General features: G+C 44.7%; 1 protein-coding gene across 3 annotated transcripts in view; it reads left to right on the forward strand.

Moving 5' to 3' along the window:
• The first annotated feature begins 4,243 nt into the window (after positions 1-4,243).
• Positions 4,244-18,870, forward strand: part of STAT1 (signal transducer and activator of transcription 1) — a 167,647-nt gene continuing 153,020 nt past the window's right edge. For 2 of the 3 annotated variants that reach the window (XM_029606088.1, XM_029606091.1), the window contains exon 1: positions 4,244-4,377. The gene's annotated coding sequence lies outside the window, so the exon portion shown is untranslated. Of the gene's footprint in view, positions 4,378-4,413; positions 4,647-18,870 lie in introns of those variants that run through there. The other variant, XM_029606089.1, reaches the window with a different exon arrangement.

The following is an 18,870-nucleotide window of genomic DNA, read 5'->3' on the forward strand; positions in this document are numbered from 1 at the left end:
TGCATTGGGAGTTCGGTTTTTTTTTTTTAGCACATTAAACTGTGCATTGAATTTCAGCCCACAATGCGAACATAGGGCTTATTATGTCAGCCCCTCAAGGCGTACATAGGAAGCATACTTTTCAAAAACATCTTAGTGGGTGAAAGTGTTTTTTACCTACAGAAATAGTATTTTTTTTTTTTTTTTTTTAGAAAAATGGTCTGCACAATATGCAAGTAAACTTAGGAATATATCTCTGCTTATGTGTAAGTTTACTTGGACTGAGCAGAGGTATTCCTGGGGGTAGCCAGAGTTGGGGGAGGATTTTGAACTTATAAACACACTAGAAAATTCAAAAGGTTTATGCATATATCTTCCAAAAAAAATCAACACACACTAAATAACAGGTGTAATTATGTGCAGGCTCGGTGAAATATTTTTCAAAAGGAGACTTCCCTGCATAAGCCTTTTTGAAAATTAAGTTTAACCAGGGCTGGATTTGTTGATGGCTCCCATGTGCAGAAGACGGGGGGGGGGGGGATTCACTCCCCAAAAATCAAGGAGCAGCAGGAGGCGTTCCAACTTTTGGGCACCTTCAGAATTTAGCCCTCTAGGCAATTGGCTATGTTGCCTATTCCTAAAGCCGGCTCCGGGTTTAATTTATGTACAAAATAAACTCCTTTATGTCTCCTGCACTGTTTTCTTTTCCTTCACAACAAAGGTAAACAATCCAGTGAATATCAGTGCCTTGTGGAAAAAAAGGTCTAAATAATTTTTAAGAACATCCTGCTTCGCTCTGACCTCAGGATCAGATCTCCCATCCCTCCCAAACCCATTTAACTTTCACTTCTCAGTTTCCTACCAATGCTTGCCTGCAACCGACGTTTCCCAGAAACCACGTGGTTAGGCTGTTCCTTTCATCGGCCGCCCTCCCTCCCGTCTTCCAGCTGCCAAATCCGGTGCTATACGTGTACGTCACAGTTTGCGTCAGCTGGCTATCCCCCGCTGTCCCCTCTTCCACCGTTGCGGGGAAACTTCCTATTAGGTCGCTTTTAAATGCAATCCTGAAAATGAAGTTGTCCAAATGCACTGAAACCCTGTTTTGCTTTGTTTTTTAAATCTTCAAATAATTCCTAACTTACCTTCTAAGCGCAATTTTGTGTGCGGTCGTGTAAGTCAAAGCAATCGGATAAGCCATCATATGGGGAGGGGCCAGAAAGATTAAAACCGAATCTATGCACTGCAGTAGAAGAAAGGTAAAAAAAAAACCAGACTGAATAATTCCAGTTTTTTTTTTTTGAGTGCGAGATTTAAATAGCCTCCTTGGTTAAAATAGGAGCACTAGGTCATGAGACTCAGTTCATTTACAACATCTTTTCATTTAGAACATCCTTTCATTTAAAACATCTTTAGAACATCCTTTACTGGTAGAAGAATTATTGGTCTAAATTAGGAAACCAACAACTAGTAGGTGACCAGATGTCTGTTTGAGCCGAGAAGGAGTGGGGACAATTTGAATATGGTCAGGCGTTAAGTTAATATTGTACTCTGTGCCTAGGTATATGAAACATTTTCTCTCTAGATACAAAATGGGAGAAAATCTCTAGTACCTCAGGCCCTGTAACCAGAATTTGGAAAGCTTTTTGAGCCTTCGAAAAGAAAGATACACGTTTAGCCTATTAATTGATATGCTGAATCTTCTACCTTCGAAGTCCAACTATAAGTAATACACCTCCTGGATGTGCAAGTTTGGAATTATTTCTAGGTCTTAAAATCCTAAATGAGTACATAACACTCCTATATCAGAATTAAATTGCTCCAACAAATAAGCATTAATTTTTAAATCCTTCCCAGACATGAACCCTGCCTTCCTACATTTAGAAAAAGACTTAAAACCTGGTTATTTATGAAAGCCTTTCCAGATACCAACTGAACCTACTTTCAACTTAAGCAACTAAGACCTCCGTCAGGGTAATCAACAACCTTTGACAACTCCATAATGTTCTTTCTCTTTTTTAAATTGGCAGGTTTTATTACCTTGGTTACTTCTTTTTATCTCATTGTTAATTTCTCTTTCACCTTCTCTACATTCCAAGTTGCATTAGGTCCCTGTTTTATTGTAACTGCTATTTTTGTCACACCCTGTTTATTGTAAACCGGCATGATGCGACTCCCATCGCGAATGCTGGTATATAAGAAATTCAAATAAATAAATAAAAATGAAACTGTCCATAAAGAATTCCCTGGTTCTAATTCCAGCCATGTAAATGGCTTCAATTTTCCATTGCCCTCTCCATCAATCATTTACTAGGTAATGCTTCTCCCTTTCATGCATTTTATCATAAGAACATTTCTTGATTTCTCATCTGTAACTAAAAGAATGAATTTCCTCTTTTGTAAGAACCTTATCAGTCTCTGGGGACGTCCCTTGTATTAAATGCAGTGGTGCCTGGAGTGTCCACTAGCCTCCACGCCCACAGTGGCCATTTTCCTAACGGCAAAGACCGGGTGGTGGCTACTTTTGGAAAGTGGCCACCACGGGCCCAGAGGCTAGGGAGTGCTTCAGGCCTCCACTGAAACCTGTTTTTAAGGTTAGAGGGGTTCCAGGGGATAGCCAGGGTGGGGGAGGGGAGTCTAGCAGATATTATTGCGTAAAGCATGTGAGGAGAGGTGTGAGCCAGACCACTGGACCACCAGGGCTATTTTTTAAACAAAGGGAGCAGGATCCCGCAATGGGATAAGGTGGGAGGAGGGGTTACTGGCCTCCGGGTACTGGGTTTTTTTTCACTCAGAGGGAGGGGTTGTGGGTGGGGGGCAGAGCATCTCCCCTTCTTTAAAAGTTTATATTTTTTTTATTGGGCACTACAACCACCTCCAAAGGTGGCTAAGTGGGTCTATCCAGACCTGCAGGGGTTTGACTTCTTTGGGGAAGGGCTATTCTCAGGGCCAAAGAGCCCGGTTACAGCTAGGCTGCTAGTTCATCGGAACATATGTTAACATCCTGATGTATCTGCAGGAAGATAACAACTCGAGAGTTCTTATTTTAAGATCTCAGCAAGCCTCGTTATTTGATTGACATAGATTAGATTATTAATTAACTTATTAGCATGTTTGCATGCTAATAATCTCATTTAAATATGCAAAGTGCCAGGGCTAATTTAACACAAGATATTTGAAATACCTCACCTTAGGCTATTTACTGCGAGAAAAATGCATTTTTCATGTTGTAAATGGCCTAACACTGGTTAGTGAATGAGCTTCTTGGCTTGTTACAGATAATACTGGCCGGCTGAGGTCAGCACAGATGTATATAAGGGGTGATGTCAGTGAACCTCTTAGTTTCTGTCTCCATCTGCTGGTCGGTGAGCATGATCCATTTATCTGGACTGGTCTGACTGGACTCAAGGAAAGGAAATTATCAAGTAAGAATTTTCACCTTTCCAAACAGTTTAAGTGAAAGATGTGAAGCCTAAGGTCACTAGATTAGTGACAAAACTAACATCAACAACTGTATCATGGGGCAACATTCAGCAGCACACATTGCAGTACAATATGCAGGTACTTTTGTACCCACTGACCTTATAGTTAATTTTCAAAGGGAAATTACCTGCATAGTTTCCCTTTCAAAACTACCAGCGTATTTTGCACCTACAGTTTGCTCCCATTCTGCAGATGGCAGAATGCAGAGAGCAGTAATGGAGCTGCATCCAAGCAGTAATGGAGCTGCATCCAAGTGAAATATTAAGCTTGATTAGTTAGGGGTAGTAACCACCCAACAAGCAAGCTACACCCATACTTATTTGTTTACCCAGACTATGTTATTCAGCCCTTATTGGTTGTTTTTCTTCTCCCCTGCCGTTGAAGCAGAGAGCTATGCTGGATATGCGTGAACTATTAGTTTTACTTCTCCCTTGCCGTTGAAGCAGAGAGCTATGCTGGATATGCGTATTTCTTATGTATTTCATAGGCAAAACATGTTAACATTATCATGCCAATAAAATCTGAATCGAAACATTTCGCACGAATCATGGGCTCCTAGTTTCGTGTTCTGCTGCTTCCCAAATCCAAACTAGCAATCTCAAGGCTGCACGGTGGGCGGGTGACCATCACGGAACAGCAGCGCTAAACTTCTCCCCTAAGCCTCAGGGCCCGCCCCCTTTCAAGGTCGCGCGCTGATCGGCTGCCTCCCGGGGGCGGGGTTTGCTGCGTGGTGTGGCATTGGCTGAGGCGGTGACTGGGGTCCGCTTTTCCTCCGGCACTTTGCTTTCGGTTTGTTGTACTGGGTGAGGGTGCAGTGGTTCGCTGATCACTGCGGGGGAACCGGCGACACGGGCGTGCTGATCGTCCCAGCTGCGGAGAGACCCGAGCCTTCGCCTAGCGCTGTTTTCCTTAGTGAGGGTGAGCGGACACTGCCTCTTGTCAGTCGCAACCTTATTTACACTTGTCTAGAGTGAATGCCGGGGTGAAGTGGTATCAGATGGAAAATTGTTTTATCTGATATTTGTGGCAGATGTTGGCTACACATCGTTTTTTAGGTAGTTAATATGTAGACTGCAGAGCGCTTTGTCGGGAGCCGCTTTCACGAAGCTCTTTAAGGGAGGGATGCAATGTCAAGTTCCGATGAACTACGGTAGTTGCATTTTTAGACAGGTTCACAGCATCTCTTGGTAAGTTTATTTTATGTTTGTTGCATTTAAGATGAATCCATAAGCATGGGTAAACAGAAAAGCTTTACAATACATAAAAAAAACTGCAAATGAAACGAAACCTGTTTACAACTAGAAGAAATAACACGATATTGTCATTTAATTCATGTAAAATGTGTTAATTGCTTTTCAGGAAACCTTGTCTTAAGGCGATTTACAACAATAAAATAACATCAAAATAGATTACTGTATAGTTTGCATTACTTTTAAGTGCATAAAAATAACAGCATGGATCAGTCTAGCCTACACATACACACTACAATTAACTGGAGTCTGAATATTGTAAATATTCAAATCCATCGATCGGGGAGGGGGGGGGGGGCTGAAATCATTTTAGGATACTACAGTCTGTAAGCATTACCAGAGCAATGCCCAAAACAAAAGCAGTTTGATTTGGCAGCTAGCAGAACTTCTTTTAATTTTAAGTTGACCTCCAATTAAGTCCAATTACTGAGCAGTATAAACAGAGGGACTTCCATCCTTATCCTGAAGAAATTTATTTTTCTAATGGTAATTTTAGAACTGACCATTTTGATTGCCCTTCTAATCTGATTAGCGAGCTGATGCAAGGATATTAGACATTCTAGACAAAACTTCACCCTTGTCCTGAGATCTTGATAATTTCTTCATAATCATTTTGATTTATTTAAAAAAAAAAAAATGTATAGCTTGCTTATCTACAATGTTAAATGAGTTCCAATAAAACATTTATAAAAACATTAATTTTAAAATATACAGAATAAAACATTAAATAAAAACATAAACATCAGTTATTGCAATAGTTATAAACCTAATTATACATGTCAACAAAATAAAACACTACTCATATATCATAATGACCCCACCACTACCCCATCTAGAACAATCTTTAAAATACCCATAATTGGACAATGCAGTTTCCAAAAGCCATTTACATGTGTAAATGTTCTTTTTTAAAACTGCCTACCCTAAAAGTGCATTCCTTGTTTCACCTTGCTCTTTTAGATGCATATAGAAGAGATGTTCCCAGGGGTGGGGTTAAATAGGAAGAGGCAAAACTGTCTTTAGTTTTGTATTTTCAAAACTAGATGTGTTATTTAAAGGAAAATAGTATCCGCAGAGAAAAAAGGTGAAAATCTCTTAAGGCACTTTTCAAAGGGAAAGTATGCTCGGACTTCACTTTATGAGGGTAAGTCTAGAAGCATCCACCAACACAACATAGAACTCGCAAGCACATTCTTTTTTTCAGTATAGTCTCCCTCCTCCTGCTTTTCATCACGCTTGGTCCACTGAACATTTTTATGCCTTCAGAAAAAAAAATATTTTCGGACAGGTGGCAAGCCTCTTATGCACCACCTCCTTATCATATGGTTCCTGTTGATACCCAGATCAGTCCAGACTCCTGGGTTTTGCCTCCCAGCCTGCAGATGGAGACAGAGGAAAAAAGTTTCATTGATGCTGCATATAACCTAATGTGCCACCTGCAGTCTCTCCTGTTTCCAGCAGATGGTAGAGGTGTAAAAAAAACCTGCAGTCTGGAGTATATATAAAGTATTCTTTTCAGCATCCCTCCCAGGGAGTTGCTAGGTCCTGGTGGGCCCATTATTGTTTGGCCGTCCGGGCTCCAGATTCCATGGGCTTTGCTGAAAGTCCTAATCGTAGAATACTGCCTTGGTCCCACCCTGTGTAGGGAAGCTTGGGTACATCCCAGGAGTCTGGACTGGGATGTACCCAAGGAAAATTTGGTTCTTACCTGCTAATTTTTGTTGCTGTAATACTGCAGATCAGCCCATTGTCCCACCCTTTGGAGGAGTCCCCTCATATTGATATCTAATATATAATGCAGAGTTGTTGAGGGATTCCGTGCTCTCCTATTTTACTGTTGGAAGGGGTTGCTGCCTTTAAGTCTTCACTCTTCCCCTGCTTGTTGAAGGGGCTTGGGAGTCTTAGTGTTTTATTTTTAATCATCTTGGCTTGGGTCAATACTGGCAGACTGCAGGTGGCACACTGGGTTATATACATAAGAACTCCATGTGCTGGCAGGAAGGCAAAATCCAGGAGTGTAGACTGATTTGTGGTATTACAGGAACAAAAATTAGAAAGTAAGAACCAATTTTTCTTTGCTAGTAAAATAGCATTTCTAGGCAAACAGGGATGGTAGGGAAGAGGCAAGTATTTGGATGATGGGCTGGGTAAGAGTAAATCTTGGATAGGAGCAGATACCATGTAGCACATCATCTGAGTGCTGAGGTCAATAGGGATCATCAATATCAAATATCTAAAATTCAAACAAAGCCCATCCCCACACTGACAACCTAAGGACTCTACTAGACACTACTCATGCTATGGGCTTATCTCTTTCCCAGCAGGGCCAACAATAAAGTGTTTGTGGTGGAAGGAGTTCTTCAGAGTTAGCAGACATTTAGTTTGGCCCATGTTGAATATGAGGCCTTATTATTTCCACAGTTTGTGTAACTCTTGACGCCCGCCCAGGCACTTCTCCTGGGTGTGCAATTCTCTATTTAAATTAGGCCGCATGCTAATAAGGAGGCGGTCCATGGATTCGGAAAATGGACACCAGCAAAATTGAGCATCCGTTTTCGAACCTGCTGACCGGCGTGCAGATTTTTTTTGTTGTTGCTCCTCCAACAAAGGTGCATTTGGGAATTACCTTCCCCACAACCTCATCACAGCCATGGATTCGGAAAATGGACACAAAAAAAATTGAGCATTCGTTTTCGAACCTGCTGACCGGCTTGCAGATTTTTTTTTTTTTTTTGTGCATCTGACTTAATATCACTGAGTTTTTTTCTGCTTTTCTGTACACTTTCCTGGTGCACATTTTACTTTCAGTATTCTGGGGTAATAACTAATAGGCTCATCAACATGCATTTCCATGTGAGGAGCGCTATTGGTTTCGGGGTGGTTGTCCGCGTGTTTTCCACACGCTATTATCCCTTACGGTATAAGGAGTAATACTAGCGCGTCTAAAACGTGTGGCCAGACAGGGGCTAAGCGATGTGCTCGGCCGAGCGCACCATTCTGTATTGTCCTGAATGGAAACAAGCGACTCAGAGACTCCAGGAGAACATCTGTGTTACGGAGGGGTTCTGCCTTGGTGGCTTTTCCATTCCAGTTTAACCTGAGGTTTACTCTTCCAGATCTCTCCTCACCAAATTTTCTTAAACTTAGATGTTTCCAATCTGAGCTGGATTGTACACCTACAAGGGCTTGATACCCAAGGATCTTGATCTCTTCAGGAGAAAGGTTTGCACATCAAGCTACTGGAGCTTGACAGCTCCGAATGTGCTAAAAACTTTCAGAAATCGTGACAATTAAAATTGTCCTAGTCTAAACAGTCAGCCAAGTAGTCATGTTCTGCCTGAACAAATGGGAAGGAACATATGTCTGAAAGCTAATAAGGTTTGGATGGAGCAAGATACCAAGAAGGATAACTGAGAGACTCTGTCAACACCTGGATTCCTACAATTGTTCCTTGGATCAAGATGCAGCAAAAGGAATCTATCTGTAGTGGAGCATACTCGAGGTGGATCTGTTTGCAAGACCTTAGAAGAGGAAGGTGTCAGTCTACTGCAGGAGGAGATCAGAAGGCAGACAAAAAAGCAGACATCTTCCTTCATTGGGGACTGGTTGTCTGTATATATATCCTCCCATACCTCTTGTGGCCAAAACCTTAATAAAACTCAAAGTAAATCGGAACCATGATCCTCCTCCTAGCTCTTTTTTAGCAGAAACAGATTTGGTATCCACTTCTGCAGTTGCTCTGAGGAAGCCAAGCTGGGAACGCCCATCTCTAACCACACAGAACAAGGAATCTTTACTTCACTCCAACATCCAGTCTTTGACCCTCAGTGCCTGTTGGGGGGGGGGGGGGGGGGAGGATATGGCCTGTTCCCTTGGTTTCTTGATGGGGTGTCTAAAATCTTTTTGTGTATTAGAAATTAATTCACTTGGAGGCCAGATTTCAATAAAAGAAAATTATTCCTTACCTGCTAATTTTCATTCCTGTAATACCATGGATCATTCCAGACGGTGGGTTATGTTCCATGTCCAGCAGATGGAGTCAGAACACAAAATTCCCAGGGGAGGACCCATATAACCACGCCTCACCTGTAACAGCTCTCAGTAACTAGACTAACAAAGCCCAAAAGAGAGAGACTAAAAACAGAGGGATCAAGTAATCAAAGAAGGAATTGAAAATAACCGCTGTCCAAATAAACAGCAACTAAATTCTGAACAGTGAACTTGCGAACAGCAGTGCGTGAACAAAAAAGACGCGCAGTATTCGAAATACAGAGTAAAAGATTGTTAAGACAGGTAGGCAGGGATGTCCCACAAGCAAACCCCCAAACCAAGGGAGGGTGTCTGGAATGATACATGGTATTACAGGAATTAAAATTAGCAGGTAAGGAATAATTTTCTTTTCCCTGTACATACCAGGATCATTCCAGACGGTGGGATGTACCAAAGCTTTCCCATCACGGGTGGGCCGCAGACAGCCCTGCTCATATTACCTTGTCTCCAAGCTGACCGCCCGACGGAGCACCGACGTCCAGGCGATAATGTCTCGCAAAAGTATGGATCGACTTCCAGGTGGCCGCCCTACAAATCTCCTGAGTGGAGACGGAGGAGCTCTCCGCCCAAGATGTCGCCTGGGCTCGAAGAGAATGAGCCTTGACAACCAGCGGAGGGGACTTACCTATGCCAAGGTACACCGCTATGATCGCTCCCTTCAACCACCGCGCTATAGATTGTTTGGAGGCCATGCAACCCTTCCAGGGTCCGGACCAGAGGATAAACAGATGATCAGAGAGCCAAAAATCATTAGTCACCTCCAGATAGCGTATCAGAGACCGCCGTACATCCAGTCTACGCAGGTCTCAAGACTCAGAAGAGGCAAAAGATGGTAATTCCACCGATTGGTTGAGGTGGAATGCCGAAACCACTTTAGGGAGAAAAGAAGGAACTGTCCTCAGCGAAACCCCTTCAGGCGTGAAACGAAGGTATGGTTCGCGACAGGATAGGGCCTGCAGCTCGGAAATACGTCTTGCTGAACTGATTGCCATGAGAAAAATGGTCTTGAGAGTGATGTCCTTGATGGTAGCGGAGCTTAGAGGTTCTAATGGCGAACCACAGAGGACTCGGAGCACCAGATTCAGATTCCACGACGGACAAGGTGGGCGAATCGGAGGCTTCAAGTGTTTCACTCCTTTAAGGAAATGGAAGACGTCCGGATGCGAGGACAGAGACTCCTTATTTCCACTGCAAAGAAAAGCCCCCAAGGCCGCCACCTGAACCCGAAGAGAATTGTAAGCAAGACCCAAATCCAAACCTGCCTGCAAGAAGGAAAGGACTTGTGGCACTGAGGCCTGCATGGGAAGAATGTCATTCGCTCCATACCAATCCTCAAAGACCTTCCAGACTCGAACATAGGTAACAGAGGTGGACATCTTACGTGCTTTCAGTAGCGTTGAAATAACCGGCTCCGGATAACCGCGCTTCCTCAACTGACGCCTCTCAAAAGCCAGGCCGCAAGACAGAAGCGATCTGCCTCCTTGAAAAATATTGGTCCCTGGCGTAGAAGACGTGGCAGCTGACCGAGATGAAGGGGACCCTCCACCGTCAAATTGCGCAGATCCGCGAACCACAGTCGTCGGGGCCACTCTGGCGCCACAAGGATCACCGGCCCTTGGTGTGCCTCTATCCTGCGGATGACCTTGCCCACGAGGGGCCACGGTGGGAAAACATATAGGAGACAGTGGCGCGGCCAGGGCAGGACCAGCGCGTCCACGCCCTCGGCGCCGCGCTCCCGCCTGCGGCTGAAGAAGCGGGCGGCCTTTGCATTTCCGGCAGTTGCCATTAGGTCTACGTGTGGTGTCCCCCATCGCCGTACTATTATTCGCATCGCCTGCTGCGAGAGCTCCCCCTCTCCGGGATCCAAGTTTTGTCGGCTGAGAAAGTCCGCCTGTAAGTTGTCCACTCCCGCTATATGCGAGGCCGCTAGTGTTGGAGGTGAAGCTCTGCCCACTCCATCAATTTGTTGGTTTCCAGAGAGACCAACCGACTTCTCGTGCCTCCCTGGTGATTGATGTACGCCACTGTAGTCACATTGTCCGATAGCACCCTGACTGCTTGATGGCGTACTATGGACCGCCCTGGTCTCCAAGCGGTTGATGGGCCACTTTGACTGTTCCTCCGTCCATCGACCCTGGATTGAGCTGTCCCGACAGACCGCTCCCCAGCCTGTGAGGCTGGCGTCCGTGGTGATAATCACCCAATCCGGGTCCTCCAGCAACACCCCCTGAGCTAGGTGCCAGGGTTCCAGCCACCAATGGAGACTGATGAAGGTTCCTCTTGGAATCGGAAGGATTACCTGGAAATCTCTCGACACCGGCTGCCACCGGGAGAGTAGGGATCTCTGCAGAGGCCTCAGATGCGCGAATGCCCAAGGAACCAGATCGATGGTCGAGGCCATGGTCCCCAGTACCTGCAGGTAGTCCCAGGCAGTGGGCGTCTCGAGCGCCATAAATCCTTGAATCTGCTGACGCAGAGAATGAGCTCTGCCCGGATGCAGAAAAACCCTGGCATTCTTGGTGTCGAAGTGAGCTCCCAGAAAATCCAACGACTGGGACGGGACCAGGCTGCTCTTGGTGAAGTTGACAATCCATCCCAGAGACTGGAGAAGTTGTACCACTCTGTCGACTGCGAGGATACACTGCGCTCGTGACTTTGCACGGATGAGCCAATCGTCTAGGTAAGGATGCACAAGGATGCCTTCCTTGCGCAAGGTTGCCGCCACTACCACCATGATCTTCGTGAAAACCCGTGGAGCTGTGGCCAGGCCAAAGGGAAGAGCGCGAAATTGGAAGTGTTGACCCAAAATTTTGAAGCGTAGGTAACGCAGATGAGCTTGACAAATTGGTATGTGGAGATACGCCTCCGTGAGATCCAACAAAGCCAAGAATTCTCCCGGATCAACTGCCGCTAACACTGAACGGAGTGTCTCCATGTGGAAACGAGGGACTCTGAGGGACCGGTTGACCTGCTTGAGGTCCAGGATAGGACGAAAAATACCTTCCTTCTTGGGAACCACAAAGTAGATTGAATAATGCCCCCGGCCCAGTTCGGCGGCTGGCACCGGCACTATGGCCCCCAATTGAAGGAGATGATCGAGGGTCTGCCGCACGGCTCCCTGTTTGATTAAGGACCCGCAAGGGGAAAATAGGAACCGGTCCCGAGGAGCGCAAACAAAATCCAAAGCGTAACCGCGTCTTAGAATATCCAGAACCCATTGATCCGACGTGATTTGGACTCACTCTTCGTAGAAGAGAGCAAGGCAACCCCCCCAGTCGAGGGACCACCTCGTGGGTCCGTCTGGCATCATTGGGTAGATTTAGTGGATGTACCAGCGCCCTGCGCTTCCTTACCCTGGCGGCGCCCACGAAAAGGCCGGTTCCAGGAGTGCGAACGAGAAGAAGGAGCCCGAGGTGGCTGTTGCCTCTGAGGACGTGCTCTCCGCTGGTTACGATAACGGTTTCTGGAGTATTTATATGATCTTGACAAACGGGGTCGATCTTCGGGCAACTAGTGCACCGCGTTCTCATTAAGGGACTTGATGATCTGATCCAAGTCTTCGAAGAGGCATCAGCCGACCAATTGCGAAGCAAAAGGAGCCGATGCGCTGAGACCGCCGCCACCATGGTTCGGGCTAGGACCCTTAAAAGATCATATAAAGCATCCGCTCCATAGGCAACCACGGCTTCCAGTCTGTCCGCCTGGTGAGCTTCAGCGTCTGGTAAGGACTGGGAGGTGAGAAGCTGCTGCACCCACCGAAGACCCGCTCGCTGTGCGAGGGAACTGCAGATAGCCACCCGCATCCCTAAGGCCGAGACCTCAAAGATACGCTTGAGGTAAACCTCCAGCTTCCGATCCTGCATATCCTTCAACGCCGTCCCTCCAGTGACAGGAATAGTGGTATGCTTTGTGACCGCTGATACCCCAGAATCTACGGCGGGAACTTTGAGAATTTCCAAAAAATCGGCCGGCAGAGGATACAATTTTTTTTTTTTCCATGGCTCTATCGACCCTAAGGGTGGCCTCCGGGGAATCCCATTCCCGAGTGATCAACTGCAAGATCTTGTGATGAGTGGGAAAAGACTTGGCTAGAAGCCGCAGTCCTGCTAGGAGGGGCTCCCCCTTCTTGAGATCCGGATCAGGCCCCACCGGTTCTGGAGGGGGATCAATATCCATTTCCTGGAGGATGTAGGGAATGAGGTAATCTAACTCCGCCGCTTGGAAGATGCGGAGGACCCTAGGGTCGTCGCCCTCCACCTGGGCCGCCAAGGTGGGGTTGTCCATGTCAGGGTCCTGGGATTGTCCTTCCCCCGACGAAGTCTGTATTATGATGGTGTCCCGGTAGGGCCAAGAGATGTCCCCGTTCCCCCGCCTACTAAAGGGGGGCGAGCCTGAGGGAGGGTCCCACCCAGGAGGGGGCAGGACATGATATTTTGGGGGGAGAGGGTCCCCAGGTCCCGAAGGTCGTGTCTCTGCTCTGAAGAAAAGCCCTGTGCATCAGGACTATGAATTCAGGGGAAAAGGCCTGGTATCCTGAGGGGTCACCCCCCGGGGGATATCCCCTCTGCCTATCAAGATTAGACTCTGAGTAAGGGTCCAAAACGGGCCTAGAAGTGGAGAACGGATTATCCGTGTCCTCCTCAGAAAGCGCGGCATCAGAATCTTGCAACAAAATGGCCGCCGTTCCCGCGTTGAGAGAGAACAGGGCCTGGCGCTTCCTTCCCACGCGGTCTGCAGCTCGAATGTCCTTGCTAGTAGCTGGCGCACATTCCCCCTCGGGGAAACAGCCTGAGCACAGACCCTCTTCAGAAAATAATCCGGCCCTGTCGGAGCCCTCACAAGGCGCTGCGGACTGCATCGCCGCAGGGAGAGAGAGAGAGGGGAGGCTCTACAGGTGGCTCGCGCCTAAAATGAGTGCCGACCCGGCAACGGACGCTTGCCGCGGTCCCCGACCGACCTAAAGAAGAACTGACGGGGAATTAACCTCCCGACAGCAGGCGGCCCCGGGGAATGGTGCTTCGCGGGGCCAAAGGTCGGGACGTCGGTCGCTCCCCAAAAGGGAGGGGGAAAACCTGGGTCAGGAGGGAGAGGCCGGCACTACCGACTATCACCTCGGAGAGCTGAACGGAGTCCAAAAATTGCAGTCTTCTGCTGAAAAAGAAGATGAAACAAAAATACACTTACCCCAACTGAGCCCTCAGTGAGGAAAATGAGAAAAGAAAGAAAGAAAACAGGCAACAGCCTGTCAGCAAGTCACCAGGCTAGAGAGCTCTCCCCCTGCTGTAAGAGGAGCCTTCAAGGCATACAAATACTGAGGGAAATAAATCAAATATTGGTTCCCCAATCTACACAATTACCCCGTACACAAAGAGAACCTTAACTATTATCACATATGAAATTTTAAAACACACATTTATTAAGAATAACACATCCTAATACATATAATGTTAATCAACCACACATTAAAAACATCACATAATGAATGGTATATATAGGCAGTGAACAATATGGATATAATATAATCATCAATTTAAAACACCATAGATAGAAACATCTTGTTCTCAATAAAGTAAACACAATGTACTTCAAATATAGCTCAAATCAGTCTTCACATGTATTCTACTAAAGTGCTTTTCAGTGCAGATTCTCGTAGTTTTCAACTCCACGGCTTTCCTCCATTAGTCACTGCCACAATGTGATTCACTTGAGTACTACTCAGTACTACTCCCCGACGAAGATCTTCGTTTCACCTGTCAAGCAGGCTTCCTCAGGGGAAAACTTCTAATATCCCTATAACAACCCAAAAACAAAACCATTTACCGCTTCCCACATAAAACCAATCACTAAATATAACTCTGACTAAATCCTTACCATGTGAGTCCAACAAAGGAACATCACATTAATTTGTTTCCAAACCACGAATTTCTTAAAGAGTTTAAATTCACTTCATCTTCATCAATGCTTTATCCCAATTCTTCAATTTGGTCACGAAACTGCAACCACAAACAGTGTTCTCAATCATCAAAATTCCACTTAAAAAAGAAGAAGAAAGACAACATACTGCTTGAACGAACGCTACCACCACATACCTTCAAAAACTGGAAGTGACATCACCACTTCCTTTCTGCATGGATTCCCTTCTACGCAACTTAAGCCATTGCCTACTCTATATATAGCCATCAACCACATAATTTACCAATTAATCAAAATGATAAATTTGATAGTCATCAATAATCTATTGCTACAAACACTCATTGTTACCACGGGATCACCAACCAAACAATCACCATAATCTGTTCTGAACCACTCCAAAAAATACCGACAAATGATTAGATAAAAATTAAAGTTCCATCGCTAAATCACAAAGTTATTTAATGAAAGCACCCCATTCAGTTGGACCATTGAGTCTATGTGGGCTGACAGTGTTCCAATTGAAAATGTAACGTTGTTCAACCCGTCTCAAAATTGATGATAAATCACCCCCAAACTCTAGCTTGATCTTTTTAATAACAAAAAATTTTAATTCTTCAATCGAATGACATTTATCCAACCAGTGTTTGACCAACGGGGCATTCTCAACACACAACCGAATCCTACTTCTGTGTTCACCAATACGCAATTTAATAGCTCTAGCAGTTTGCCCAATGTAAATAAGCTGGCATGGACAAATAATTACATAAACTACACCACTAGAAGCGCAAGTGAACAATTCAGGAATCACATAAGGATGACTCAAATTGGAATGATGAAACACTTTCAACGGTAAAACATGAGCACAAACAGAACATGATCCACAAGCCAATTGTCCCCGTTGCTGCAATTGAAGAATAACATACCAGTGGGACAGTTCCTTAGATATAGGCGTTTATGTACCTCCACCGATGAATTTAAAATACAATCTGAAAAATTGAATAACAGATTTAAGAACCGGGGTTATTCTAAATCTACTTTAAAAAGGGCATGCAAACGTGCCTTGTTCTCAAACAGAGATAACTTGTTGATTAATTCTCAGAAGGAGCCACTTTCTAGAATGGTTTGTGCCATTCCTTATTCCACTAAGGCTTTTCAAATTAAAGAGATTGTTAAAAAGTACTGGCATGTGTTATCCCCTCTGAAGATTTTTGTTGATGAACCTATTTTTTCTTTGAAAAAACGGAAGAACTTGTGGGATAATTTGAAACAAAGTGGGAATCAGTGTAGTGTAGCAGATTCTGAACGGGGACAATTGGCTTGTGGATCATGTTCTGTTTGTGCTCATGTTTTACCGTTGAAAGTGTTTCATCATTCCAATTTGAGTCATCCTTATGTGATTCCTGAATTGTTCACTTGCGCTTCTAGTGGTGTAGTTTATGTAATTATTTGTCCATGCCAGCTTATTTACATTGGGCAAACTGCTAGAGCTATTAAATTGCGTATTGGTGAACACAGAAGTAGGATTCGGTTGTGTGTTGAGAATGCCCCGTTGGTCAAACACTGGTTGGATAAATGTCATTCGATTGAAGAATTAAAATTTTTTGTTATTAAAAAGATCAAGCTAGAGTTTGGGGGTGATTTATCATCAATTTTGAGACGGGTTGAACAACGTTACATTTTCAATTGGAACACTGTCAGCCCACATAGACTCAATGGTCCAACTGAATGGGGTGCTTTCATTAAATAACTTTGTGATTTAGCGATGGAACTTTAATTTTTATCTAATCATTTGTCGGTATTTTTTGGAGTGGTTCAGAACAGATTATGGTGATTGTTTGGTTGGTGATCCCGTGGTAACAATGAGTGTTTGTAGCAATAGATTATTGATGACTATCAAATTTATCATTTTGATTAATTGGTAAATTATGTGGTTGATGGCTATATATAGAGTAGGCAATGGCTTAAGTTGCGTAGAAGGGAATCCATGCAGAAAGGAAGTGGTGATGTCACTTCCAGTTTTTGAAGGTATGTGGTGGTAGCGTTCGTTCAAGCAGTATGTTGTCTTTCTTCTTCTTTTTTAAGTGGAATTTTGATGATTGAGAACACTGTTTGTGGTTGCAGTTTCGTGACCAAATTGAAGAATTGGGATAAAGCATTGATGAAGATGAAGTGAATTTAAACTCTTTAAGAAATTCGTGGTTTGGAAACAAATTAATGTGATGTTCCTTTGTTGGACTCACATGGTAAGGATTTAGTCAGAGTTATATTTAGTGATTGGTTTTATGTGGGAAGCGGTAAATGGTTTTGTTTTTGGGTTGTTATAGGGATATTAGAAGTTTTCCCCTGAGGAAGCCTGCTTGACAGGTGAAACGAAGATCTTCGTCGGGGAGTAGTACTGAGTAGTACTCAAGTGAATCACATTGTGGCAGTGACTAATGGAGGAAAGCCGTGGAGTTGAAAACTACGAGAATCTGCACTGAAAAGCACTTTAGTAGAATACATGTGAAGACTGATTTGAGCTATATTTGAAGTACATTGTGTTTACTTTATTGAGAACAAGATGTTTCTATCTATGGTGTTTTAAATTGATGATTATATTATATCCATATTGTTCACTGCCTATATATACCATTCATTATGTGATGTTTTTAATGTGTGGTTGATTAACATTATATGTATTTAGTGGGGTTGTATTAGGATGTGTTATTCTTAATAAATGTGTGTTTTAAAATGTCATATGTGATAATAGTTAAGGTTCTCTTTGTGTACGGGGTAAGAGGAGCCTTAGCAAAGTGACCTAAACTGTAAATTTAAAACTTCCTTTTTTTTTTTTTTTTTTTTTAAACTTGATCCCCCTGAGGAGGTAGCCCTAAGCTAACAAGCTGGGGACCACAAGTCCCCTGCTCACATCTGCTGGAGTCAGAACGTTACTGAGAGCTGTTACAGGGAGGAGTGGTTATATGGGTCCTCCCCTGGGAATTTTGTGTTCTGACTCCATCTGCTGGACATGGAACATAACCCACCGTCTGGAATGATCCTGGTATGCACAGGGAAAGGGGTTTGCCACTTAGCTTAAAATATCTTAACTTAAGACCACTTTAAGTTGGGACGGAATGGTGATCCCCCAGGCCTGGAGACACAAATGCAGTCTAACTCCAGCCTTTCTTAAAACACTTATCTTTATTACAGCTTCACGATAACACAACAGTAGACTTTCTTCCCCTTCAGAATAGTGTACTCAGTTACTCACAGTTCAGTCCTGCTTCCCTTAATACTCACAGTTCAGCTTCGGCACAGTCCAATGTTTGGACAGTGTTATTTTACAGGAGCTGCCTTCTTTCTGGGCCGGGTCTGACTATTTCCACTTGGATTCCAGCTCTTATTCCTCCCCTAGCCTGGTCCTGCACCGGTTTAAGGGGGACATAGGAGCACTGCTTCACCGACCAGTTAACTTCATGTTATAGTGTAAAGGAAAGTTTTCAGTAGATAAGCAGCTGAATTTAGCCATGCTGTCTGGATATGTCTATCGTGCCAGTAGGTGGCGGATCTCTCTAAGATTAGCAAAGTCTTTCAGTGAGGTGCTCCCTCTTGTATCTTCCCGCATTTGCCTGAGGCTCCTCAGCCATTTTTTTCCGCATAACTGATCGCACGCTGAGCTCTTTTCTCCTCAGAGACTGATAGTTGTGAGGTAAAAAAAAAAACTTCAAAAAACCACAGGGCAAGGCTTTACCACCACAATGCCTCGACCAGGATTCAAATTCTGTGCCTCTGATAAGATTTATATCGGTCACTGATGGCCACAAATCTTGCTATCTCTGCCTTGGTCCTGATCATGACCAGGCTAACTGGGGACTGCGGCCATATGTCCCCAAGAGCGCCCCACCAGCATGCTGCCCGGATTCAGCAATTGAAATCGGTACCATTGGGCTCTTATGCCCCTTCTGAGGCCTCAACATGATCATCCCCAGGTCCAAAAAGGAAGAAGTCCCCCCTCTCATCAGGCCTCTTCTGTTGACCCCCCCCCCCCCCCCCCCCCGGGTAAAACACCCACCGCTGATGCCCTGTCAAAAATTGATGCTCGGTGCAGGGGATGCATTAGTGATACCACGGCTGCATGCCGCTTTGATGCACTGATGACCATCACTCCGGATTTCATACGAAGCACCGATGCACAGAAAAAATTGTCGCAACCGCATCG

This window comes from Rhinatrema bivittatum, chromosome 6 (genome assembly GCF_901001135.1).
Source record: "Rhinatrema bivittatum chromosome 6, aRhiBiv1.1, whole genome shotgun sequence".
Lineage (NCBI taxonomy): Eukaryota > Metazoa > Chordata > Amphibia > Gymnophiona > Rhinatrematidae > Rhinatrema > Rhinatrema bivittatum.